General features: G+C 37.9%; 1 long non-coding RNA gene across 1 annotated transcript in view; it reads left to right on the forward strand.

Moving 5' to 3' along the window:
- Window positions 1-4970: 4970 nt before the first annotated feature.
- Window positions 4971-12610, forward strand: part of LOC139953227 (uncharacterized) — a 36314-nt gene continuing 28674 nt past the window's right edge. The window contains exon 1 of the long non-coding RNA XR_011787954.1: window positions 4971-5432. This is a non-coding gene — a long non-coding RNA (uncharacterized lncRNA). The remainder of the gene's footprint in view (window positions 5433-12610) is intronic.

The following is a 12610-nucleotide window of genomic DNA, read 5'->3' on the forward strand; positions in this document are numbered from 1 at the left end:
ATAACTGTTCCCCTGCTCTAATGGACACCATTGTCTCCCTTTTCCTGTCAAGCATTAAGTTCAGGACCACCGAAACGAGTTTGATATTGTGGCGGCAACTTTAATGTCCGTACAGTTTCAAAAGACCTTCATAATAATTATACTAGAAGTCGTTTGACGCTATTTTGTTTGGGAATATTAAGCACAAGGCAAAACTCTCTCAGCTGGTCCCAGCTAACGCACAAAGGGTGAAACGTTTTTTGTCCTATATTTCTTTTTCTTTCATTTTCCCGTTTTGGTTTTAATTGACGTAACTAAAGCCCTTTGTGAAATGATATTTAGAGCTGTCTGGGGAATTGTTTTATTGCTTTTTATATAATAACGAGAACTGGTTAAAATCATTCTGATTTTATCACCAACAATAACTCCTTCCTTGGGACTCTTTCTTCATTAATAGCCGTTGGTAAAATGTTAAATGGGAGACGCTCTGGGATCAGGCAGCTTGAAATAAAGAGTTGTTTTAAACAAAGATGGCCGTTTGTAGAAGGGTTAACATATCTACGGTGTCCCATAGATGCCAAAACATTAACCCAAACTTGTTAAGGTCGAATTAGGCAGGTTTAAATAAACACTTGAAACAAAGATGTCCGTTTATGGAAAGTGTAAACATGTCTACGGTGTCTCAGAAGTGCAACACCTCAACCCAGACGTGTTAATGTGAATTTCCAGCTGGTAACCAAACCAGTCAGAACGTTCATTTTTATCCCGGTGCAGCTTGATTCCGTTCTTTCTTTTGCTGTTGCATTTATAATAAATAAATCAAACTCCTGTAAAATTTCAAGACATTTTGATTCTTACAGTGGTGTGTTTTGTCAGTGTTGCAGGCCATAACTTGTCGGCGTAGTGTCAAATAGTTGTCAAATAGCTGTAGGGTTGTTTTTGGTTTGTTTGACTAATTTCCAGGGGACAAAGCTTTACTCTTTCACTAACATTTAGCCCCAAGAAATGCAAATGCTATAAGTTCATGTATGACATTACGCAACATTAGTAGTGTCGCTTATAATCAGAAATATCAACTGTTAACCGCTTACATGGAACTGAGTTTACATAAATGCAATCCATTATTATTATTATTATTATTAATATAATATTTATTATTATTTATAGTATTTATTTTTGGGAATGTCAATAGCGCATAATGTGCTATAGCGTACATTGTACAACACAGTACCTCCATAATACCATATACGTGCTGCAATTTTTACACGCCAACAATGGGGGCTGATCTTTGGTACAATAAAGAAAAACCATGTGTATACTTTGGATTGCAGATTTAAAAAGATTAAACAAACAGGAATCAAAAGCTCAAACCAGGGGTTGATAAATGGGGTCGTGTCAAATACATATCAATCATGTTATTTATTCCGCAGTATGACTTCAATTGATATTATAGGGTACTAAAATGATTACTGGGCAGCTGCAGAAATTGCTAGTGTGGTCTTTGAGGGGAACAAAAACTTGCCCCAAAGTGTTTCGTCATGTTTACAAAAATATACCCATTTCCATAGAGATGCTTAAGCACACAAAGTAGCTAAGCACACAAAATGGTCTGGGCCCAATTTTATAAAGCTGTTCAGCAGAAAACACCTGATTGAATTTTTTTTTTTTTTTTGCTAAGGAAATTTTGACTAGGGCACCAGCCACAACAATGCGAACCTAATGTAATTTGGGCTGGTGTAAACCTGTGTCTGCTACAAAGCAAATACTAGTATGTGCTTAGCGAAGATTTGTGCTTACAGGCTTTATGAAACTAGGTCCTGGTTTCTATAAACTGGTTGAATTGTAGAGCAGTGCCTAAACCTCCCGCTTTTTCAGTCGCAGATTTGAGAATCTGAACATGGGCTGAAATAGATAAGTTTGACGGGGTTTGAGAGGAAAATAGTTGGGTGGTTCTTTAACCAATCCTGGCCCCTTTTGACCTAACTCTGGAGAGATTAGTTACTGCATAACTAATCCAATGTCCAAGTCAATTACCAGGGCCATATTTTTTAGAGCTGCTTAAGCAGAAGATATTGCTTAACAATGATTTGCTAAGCAGAAATGAACAGGATACCAATTACAAAGTGTGCGTGTGACATTATAACCTTATTATGATAAGCACAATTGTGTGTTACTTAGCTATTTTTGTGCTGTAGCAACTCTATGAAATTGGGCCAAGACTACATTACTTATAACACTGAACAGTCGGTAATAATCAAGTAGAACTCCATAGCCTTCCTAGAAAGAAGAAGGGGGAAAAGGCAGGTATTTGGAGAAGAGAAGACTGGTATTAAGGTTTATTCCAGCTAAGACCCCTGACTGAGGGCTTTCCCTAAACCGTGGTGCACCGCTAAATCAGAGTAAATCACACAAACACACGAAAGGCTCTTACTGCCCCAGCGAGCCGGGCTTTAAGCACCGGGGACGACCGGACGCCTCTGCCGGGGTTTTGTGTAATCCACCCCGCCGTACACAGCTCCTAGATCCCCCCACGATCGTAGCCAGAAATACCCCTCAGATTAAACACCATCCAATAAGAACAGAGTCCCAAAAGCCTATTGCTTCACTCGTAAAGATCCATGGTTTCTTTTTTCTCTCTCTCTCTCTCCTGACTTGTCTGGGAGTCGAGCAGATTTTACCAAAGGAGCAGCACCGTCTGCAACCTTCAGTTCAAGGGCTCTCTGATTTAGTGTGCCATGACTTTTATTTTATCCCCAAAATGGAGTTTCATACTTGTTGTAACTGGAAATACTTGCCTGTAAACACGACATTTTTATACGTTGTAATGACGTCACCAGGTAGGTTTTTCTCTTTGATGTTAACGCATGATTGTTATAAATGTGATTATTTAGGCAGTATTGTTTCTCAGATGCTTCTGCAGCCAGCAAATGATGAAATTAACTTATCCCGGTTTTTCAATCCATGTTATAGTGTGAAAATATCACCACGTAGTATTATTTGAACTTTGACACGTCGGATGTCTATTGTGTGCGTTGATAAAAGAGTTGACTGTGTGCAGTCTGGCATCTAGGGGGCGTGCTTCGATATTACTAATCGATGAAATTCATTTATTTATTTATTTATTTATTTATTTATTTATTTATTTATTTATTTATTTATTTATTTATTTATTTATTTATTTATTTTTTTTTTCTCTTGATGTGGAGTTATACTACTCCGTTTATTCAACAACAATTATCAGCAACAGCATACATCAATACAACAAGCTCCAATACATACTGCTATTATATAACAGATTAAATGAGCTACGGGCTGTAATACATAGAAATTAAAATTGATAACATACAAACAAGAACAAGAGACATAAATATTTATATATACATTTTAGCGTGAACTAATCACGGTGATCGAGAAAAACAATGGGTAGAAATTATTTTAGACAATCAAGGTTAATAAAACAAAAATAAATATACAAAAAGGTCATAAAAAGGAACACGGTGACGGCCTTTGGTGAGAAAAGCATTTAATAATCGAAATTGACATCATCATTAACAGTGAAACACAACGCATTATTTCTAGTGTAAATAGTTTCAAAAGATTATTTATTTATTTATTTATTTATTTATTTATTTATTTATTTATTTATTTATTTATTTATTTATTTATTTATTTATTTATTTATTTATTTATTTATTTATTTATTTATTTATTTATTTATTTATTTATTTATTTATTATACTCTAAGGGCCTTGTCACACGAGGTAACTTGGAGGCAATCGACTGCAGTGCACTGCTGCAGGACCACATTGGTAGCACATGAGTATTTTTTCAAACAATGTCTTGCGTTCCCAAAGATGTGAACATTTAAATGTGAATGGGTTCTCTACCTTGAGATTGTCTGGAGCTGGTTGCATGTAAATTGCTTCGTGTGACATGACCCTAACAGTCAAATTTTCTTATCCTTGTTTAAGAAATTAATACTTTCTTTATTATGTCTTCTTCGGCTTGCATGTCCTGTTCCCAACCTTAAATTGTAGTTGTCCAGTCCCAGCCTGACCCTCAGTGACCTGTAAGTGGACGAAACCATTATATAAAAAGGGGGGTGTTACAAAACTATTCGGGCAGCTAGAGGGGCATATACACCGCCCCACCCCATCTTGAAGATGTTCTCAGAACCCCGGATACCAGGGATTTTTTTGAGGGTTTGAAGGGTGGAGAAGGGTTTTGGAAGGTTTGGAGGGTTTGAAAATACAAGAGTTGAAGGCTGACTCAACTGAATGGTCAATGTGCTTGAACATGGAAGTTTCAATTTTCAATATTGAACAATATTTTAAAGGGTTTGGGTACCTGTTGTGCGACTCAAAACTTAGTAGACGAAACAAAATGTTTTGACGATGATGTATTTCCATTCAGGAACTGTGAAGTTAAAACTATTAATCAAAATTTCATATTAATCTTCATCATCGTTTATTCGAAGCCTCTGAAACTATAATGAGGCTTGGCGAAGGTTTAAGTATTTTGATTAGTGTGGATGTCGCATCCTTGGTTAAAGCCATTGGACCCTTTTGGTACAGAAAAGAAGTTCACAGATTTACAAATAACTTACAGGGTTTACAGAAGGTAGTGGTGAAAGACTTCTCTTGAAATATTATTCCATGAAATGCTTTACTTTTTGAGAAACATTAAAACAATTATCAATTCTCGATATCGAGAATTACGGATTTATTTTTAAACACATGTCATAAAACGGCGAAACGTGCGGATACAAGGGTGGGTTTTCCCGTTATAAACAATTATGTTCTAACATACGCATTGGAATCATAGGCAAGGGGCATCGTCACCCTTAGTTTAAGCTGAACCCCCCCCCCCCCCCCACACACACACACACCAAGCAACTAACGCCATTCCCATTTTATGATTTTGAAGTTATAGTGGTACACAATAACTATAGGCTTGTGACCCGTTCAGAAAAACCGACGCACTGTTGCATTTACTGTTAGAGTTTCGGAATTCAAATGTATCACATTGTGATCCTGAATTTCCCTCGATCAACTCCAGTCCTCATCTTGAGGTTAAACTTGTGTAGTTACCTCTGCCAAAATACAGAGTTTGGACGAAGACAAAAACCAGCAGCCCCAATTATCACGTCTGGGGGATTAACGGTGTAACGGTCAGCCCGTGTTTGGTGAGTGGGGCGACCCGTCTAACACCTCGACTTCCCCCCGTCTAAAAACGCAACCAACCACGGCTCTCTTGCATAACAAAGTGTCGACCGTCGCATCATGCAAATTAAGTATACAGCGGTTAACAGTAATAGTATTTGTGAGTGTTCTGTCTCACTTTGATGTTATTATCCAGCTAGAAACTGTTGATGTTGAGAAGTATCTCAACTGAGGAGAACTTGAAAATGTGGCTGGTGATTGAAAACTCAAGATGTGGAAACTGAAGTTAAGGTGAGAATTGTTTGAAGTTTGATTTGGTTTACCGATGCGTTGATTTTGAGTAGATTCATCAACAGTGTCACGTCGTTTTTTGACGACTCTATCTCAACTAAAATCCTAAAAGTAAGCTATTTTTTTTAAACGGTTTTTGAAGAGATTGGTTATGGGTGATTATGTTTAAAAGGGTAGGAGTTGTGTTGATCATGTTGGAAGAACGTTACTTTTTGTACCGTTGTTAAAAAAATTGAGATTTTGAGATTTGGTCGCCATCTTAGATAACGTCACTAATTTGCGTATCACCAAGGACGTCGTCGCACAATGTACCATCCTGGTCAATCTTAGTCGGGTACTTACTGCACGTAAACAGACTAAACGGAAGCCATTTTATTTTGTCAAGGTAGGAATTTTTGTGAGAAATATTTTCCAGCAAATTGCCAATAAATGATTAGCAAATTGGCGCCTGTAAAGCAATAGGGAATACAGCACGAGGCCATGGTACACAACGAGCTCACATCATGCCGAAAATTGGGTCGTGTTTTACCCCGCCTCCCTACTCATGGTTAGTACCCGGGTCTTTTCATCGTGGCACTCCCCGGGCATGGTCAGCGCTAATGGGGCTCATCGGATGGGGACAGATATCATAATTTATGTTGTAGATTCTGTATGATTGTTGGACAACAATTACTCGGGTTGGAATGATAACTTTTGACACAAGTGTATAGCATGACCTTCTGTCCCATTAAAAACATCCATAATAATCAATCAAAAGCTCTGAAATCTTGATTTATTGTTGGTTTTTATTAATATTCATTCCCCGGTGCCAACTTCTCTAAACTAAGAAATAAGCAGCCCCCATAATACAGAAGTTCTGTTTCTGCCTTGAGGTTTTTCGGCTTGGTTTACTCCGAGTAGAAATCAAGGTTTGAAAAGGGAAATATTTATCTTTAACTAAGAAAGTAAAACTAGTTCTACTGAAAAGAGATTTCCAAATGATGCTACTGCAAATTCAACTTAATTGTACATCCAGCATGCAAAGTTTCAAATCCTATTTCAAACTAGATTTTTTCGTATCTTCATGCTTGAATGTTTCTCCAGAGTTTAAAACATGACATTATTCCAGCCAAACAATGTAAAAGAAAGAGGATTGAAAAAGAGTACACGTGTAAAACTTTTTACCGCAACTTTTTGTTTGTATCCAACCACATTGTTGTTCGATGGAAACAGTCGTACTGTCAAGACGAAATCCCAAAATGGCTTACAAAAAAAAAAAAACCAAAACACAAAAAAAAAAAACGGCAAAACCAAAGACCGCGACAATCTATTCATTTATCAGGATGTTTACTTGTGCACCACAGAGACTGGTGCCTTTCTCTTCCCCCATCTCTGAAAGGGAATTTTCCATGTTGAAGTTAGTTTCCAGACTTCTAGGTTTTTTCTTCCAAAATGTGAATGTCCTCCGATTCATGACCCTATACTTCCGCTCTCCTTTTTCAATCACTTTTTTTTTTGGGGGGGGGGGGGGGGGTACCAGTCTAAAGATCGGCTGAGAGCAACATGCCACGCCGTTCACCCAACTCAAAGTTCAGTCACTTTATATCTATAGTTATGTGTCTATCATAAAACTGTGTTTTTGTTCTAAGGAACAAAACTGGATTACTGGCGTGTGTAACATTATCCAAAACCAAAAAAGGTAATAATAACATCTTTTCCATGTTGTTTTAGGGGGATTACATTTATGACAAATATATTATTAGCTCACATGGTGCGTAATCATTTAGTGTACTTTTTTCGGGGTTAATGATGTGCAGCTTAAATGGTCTGCCAGCAACAAAGAGCTTTTAGAACGAAACAAATTGAATTGAGTGAAGTTATGTGAAGCATAACTGAGTGTTCCGGTTAGTAAATCTTTAGAAATTTTATTTTAGGATTAAATATTCGATGTTAATGTAAATCAGTGTGGGTAGACATTGATGAAAAGTTTCCATAGAAAAACAGAGACGATATCGGAACGTTTTAGGTCTATGGATTTTCGATGCTATTCAAATTGACTTGTGAACGAGACATGTTAAAATCGTTAATAAAAAACAAGTTAGGGCACTCTATGATGAACCAGTCACTCCATGCCTAAACTCCAAACTGGGATTATTTGCTCATCAAATAGGTGAGCATTCCATATTAAATAACATCTAATTAGGACCGACAATTTCAGTATTCCTACAAGGAAGGGCATGCTTTGGGTAGTTACTCCAAAAACTATTGACCATAAAAAGGTACTTAGTTAAAGGAACACGTTGCCTTGGATCGGTCGAGTTGGTCTTTGAAAAGCGTTTGTAACCGTTTTTTATAAAATGCATATGGGTAGAAAGATGTTGTAAAAGTAGAATACAATGATCCACACAAACATGCCTCGAAATTGCGTGGTTTTCCTTTTACCTTGTCGACTAACACGTCGGCCATTTATGGGGGTCAAAATTTTGACTCCCATAAATGGCCGACCATGTTAGTTCGCACAGTAGAAGGAAAACCACGCAATTTCGAGGCAAACTTGTGTAGATCATTGTATTCTACTTTTAAAACATCTTTCCAACCATATGCATTTCATAACAAACGGTTACAAACGCTTTTGTTTTAACCAACTCGTCCGATCCAAGGCAACGTGTTCCTTTAAGAGAACTGGAGAGCTATTATGCTATAAAACATTGTTAGAAACGACACCCTTTGAAGTAGATAGAGAAAAAGGGGTAGTTTACACCCCCATATTTAAACCTTCTTTCGCCGGCATCTGAAAGCACACAATCATGCAATCAGTTTTCTTGTCCCCATTTTTTTTTCTCGTTCATTTTATTTTTTGCAACATCGGTTACCAATTGAGCCCAAACTTTTAGGGCACCAGTAACACATTTTACATGTGACTTTGTAATCTGGTGACCTTATTCTGGTAAGCATGCTTTTATATGTGCTAAAGTTACTTGTTTGTTAAATAAGCTGGGCAGTTCTTGTGCCTAAACAGCTCCCAGAAAGGGAAAGTAGTCATACAATTAGCATAATCGTGCACGGCGACAATCTTGTTCACTGTGTTGCCAATTTCCTACTGTAATCGAAATGATTATTCTCTTTCATTTACCCTCCAACTTCCCCTGGTTAGCCTTCTCAAAAGAAGCACAAACCGATACCTTACAAGTCAAGATTCCTGAAGCGACGTCGTCTTCCAGAAGATGGGTTACAAAAAAAAATGTACTAAAGACAAAAAGAGGGACGATGGAACTTAATGCCTCATAAATGAAGTCCAAATCCATCTTTGGTGAAGTCAGAAAAACAAGAGCCGTCATTAATTACAAGGATGGGATCGAGATAGTTAAGCGTGACTCCAGGCGACGCGGGGTAGGGGACCTAATCCATGCAAAACACACGCCGTCCATCGCGACTTTATTCCCCTTGTCGAACCTCACCCACAGGGGGCCAGTCCTCGGTGAAGTAGCTTTTTTCTGATGTCTCTTTTATGTATTGAACACTTAAGCGATGATGGGGCGCTCACTCTGGTTTTAATGACTGCAGGCATGCAAAATTGACTTGGGTCTGTAATCCCTTGTTCAATTCCCCGCTTGAGCGTCCGGGGAATTTTCAGCATCTACTTACACCAGCCACTCGACTCATTTTAAAAACAAGTTATCAGATTCACAAGCTGGCCGTCATCAATCTTAGAACAGGGTTGCAGTGCAATAACGTCTGCTGAGGTTGACAAATACACGCTTCGTGTGTTTGCGAAGTGCGTCTGAATCGTGACGGTTGGACCGAACCGATATCGTGCAGCCTGCCGTGAAAATGACCAATTTCTCGGCCATTTGAATTGGGTAATCTCCGGTGGGTGTTTTGGCACGCGAAGTTCCGGGTTTGAGAAAAAAAGAGTCGTCGTGAGTACCAAATAATCTCTCGTGTGAATTAAATCAACACGATTTGAGAAATTGAAAAATGTCACTGAGGAAATTGATTGTTTTTTATTCCCCATTATGCAATCAACACGGATCAAACATGAACCAATAAAATACATAACAGACTGGCATTTTAAAATTACGTCCAAGGATCATGCGAAGCTGCGATCGTGATTAAATTAAAACGGTTTAGTCGGAAATTAAATTTAAACAATTTGTTGTGACAGCCGAGCCTCACTTGCTCTCTTCCACTGAGAAACTTTTAGCCAAAATAGATCGACACTTTTCTATTTGGTTATGTAAAATCTATTTTGATATTTTCAGACTAAATTTTCCAACTGCAAATTTAGTTTGATATGTCTTTACAAATACAAAAACTTTATCGTACCAATCTTCAATCGCCGACTGCAGTTAACAACTTTGAAATGCAGATAAAGCGTCGCATTTTCCCTTTTTTTTATGTTGTACGCCCAAATAAATCAACAACTTTTATTTGCTTATGCAAAACTCCCTTTGTTTGGTTTCAGAACCTTTCTTGAGTTTCCAACTTTACCTCTTGTGAAAGTGTCTTGTCTTAATAATGCAGTTTACAACTTTAACCACAAATTACCCATCGTACTTCAAATGCAAAATCACTTAAACTGATAGCTTGCCTAATTCTCCTAGTTTTGTTAGTTTCTTAAAAATGCAACTACGAAAACCTTTTAAAACTATCTTCAGTCGCCAACTTTACCTTTTATGTAAAAGTCTGTTGCCTTGATAATGTTAGTATGTCGTACTTCAAAGCTAGACTATGTGTTCACCAGCAACGGACAATCCGTATTTGAATCTCACAGTCCGGTTTTGTCGGGTTGCGTTGGAACCAAATCCAAGATGGCGTCTGTCTATCCCTAGATATGGGTTATTAGACATGGTTATTGACTACGTGCTGACTTTACAACTATTTAAGTCAAAAAATGAAAGGTTGATAATGAAATGAATGGAGCATGGTGCGCAGTGAGCAATGAAGTAGAAACGATGAAACATCGCATGTTTTTTTTCTGTTTTGTTCCCCAGTTGTTAACTGCCCCGACCCCCGTAATATTTCCTTTACATGTTTTCGTTTAAAAAAAAATCTGGTATTGTCTGTTTTTTTCCTGTATTATGTAAATACATTTTTCTTGTTTGCATTGACTTGATCTAAGCAAAGGCGTCTGTAAAGTTGCCCCCTCCAATCTCCTCTCAAGCCCCACCCCTGTTTACCTCGTAGCACATAGGGGGCATGTTAAGTTAATACCTTTGTAGACTCGCTTGTGAACATCAAACGATGCTTTAAATGTCTTCGCAATTGCATTAACGGTAGGGTCTATACTGTAGGTAAAGTTATAGGATACACCTTAAATTTGGGATTAGTTCATTCCAACGCATTGATATGTCCTTTAAAGACATACAAAGACCAGTCTTCTCGCTTGGTGTATATCAACATATGCATAAAATAACAAACCTGTGAAAATTTGAGCTCGACTGGTCGTTGAAGTTGAGATAACTGAAAAAGAAAAAAACACCCTTGTCACACGAAGTTGTGTGCTTTCAGATGCTTGATTTCGAGACCTCAAATTCTAAACTTGAGGTCTCGAAATCAAGTTTGTGGAAAATTACTTCTTTCTTGAAAACTACGTCACTTCAGAGGGAGCTGTTTCTCACAATGTTTTATACCATCAACCTCTCCCCATTACTTGTTACCAAGTAAGGTTTTATGATAATAATTATTTTGAATAATTACCAATAGTGTCCACTGCCTTTAAGCTAACTTGTAGTTCTAGTTGTTCCATGGGCATAACCGCTCTCTGGCCAGAAACTAATTCGCCATACAGGAGGAGCATGTCACCTACTTCACATGATCTATTAAGGGATTTCACTGCCGTTTACAAAACGATTATTTATGCAATGAATTGTGTCCAATATTGTCTGTGGCTGCTCTTCTTCAAAAAGGATCAGCTATGATAACAAAAGTTTAAAAGTCAACGAGAGGGTCATAAATCTAGACTTTCATATTTTTTGATGGTCCAGTTATGACCTGATAAAAGCTGTTGTACCGCAAACTCAACAATGACATATCTCTGTTAATAAAACATAAATAAAACTTATCCAAAAGAAAGAAACAAATGTCATTCTGAGAAGATCTTTGAAAAATGTAAACACAACAAGTTTTGGTTACTCAATAATCCCTGAGGGTTGATGAATTCAGGGGAAGGGTTGAAGAGTTTATCGGGACAGTGGTGAAAAGTTGTGTGTCAAAGGTTTCAATCACAACTTTGGAAGTTTTGCCTTCAGCCTAAAATTTAAACCTGAACAGACGAATTCCTGAACCTGGCTATACTTCAAATAGGCATATTGAAACCACTTTTACGTTATCTATCTGTAGAGTTGTTTCCACTTGAATAGTGAACCGGTTTATAGTTATCCTCCTATTCTCATACAGTTCCTAATTAAGTTCCCGGTTCAACTTTATCATACTGTTATACGCGTGAATCCTCAATGGTGTTCTTATACAGTTTCTAAACTAGTTCCCGGTTCGATTTTGATATTCCGTCACGCGTGAATCTACAACCAATTCACGATGGCTTACCGTGTGAATAAGGAACAAGCCTTGCGTATTGTTGCTGAACTCACGAAACGGTAAGATTCACTATTCGGGCACCGATCCCACTCAAACAAAACAAATTGGAAGAGTTTCATGCCTAAACGAAAAAGTTTTTTTCGGGAGGAAAAAGGTCGTAAGCCCAGCCGGTGATTCATGTATATTTCTGGTCGAATTTGTTCTCACAGCTTTGAAAATCTTACAGAAATCTAACCATCCCCAGTGGGAATAGTAAGAAAGTTACTAGAGAGTATCGTCCCACATTGATCGGGTTTATCAAATTCGACTGTTATTTGATTTCTATGGAGTGTCAAATGTCCCTGTTCTTGACAAGCCGCTGGTCTATCTCCAATACAGTCCATATCAACTGCTCTATCTCCCAAAACGGGTTTCCTTTCAAATCCAGTTAATTACCTGCTATAAATTTACACGGCTCCAGCCTCCCTGATATCAAAAAAGAAACAAACTCTAAATCGGATCGCCAAGTCCACCTGAAACCCACCACACAAAAACACACACGTACACGCCACACAACAGCGCGTGTACATTTCAGTGCGCTACAAACCTCTAATCCTGCAATCGTGTTTTGTCGTATTAAAGCAGCAGACGGGGTGCGTTGCCGACGGCTATTGTCGTGTTTT

Source organism: Asterias amurensis, chromosome 21 (assembly GCF_032118995.1).
Source record: "Asterias amurensis chromosome 21, ASM3211899v1".
NCBI lineage: Eukaryota > Metazoa > Echinodermata > Asteroidea > Forcipulatida > Asteriidae > Asterias > Asterias amurensis.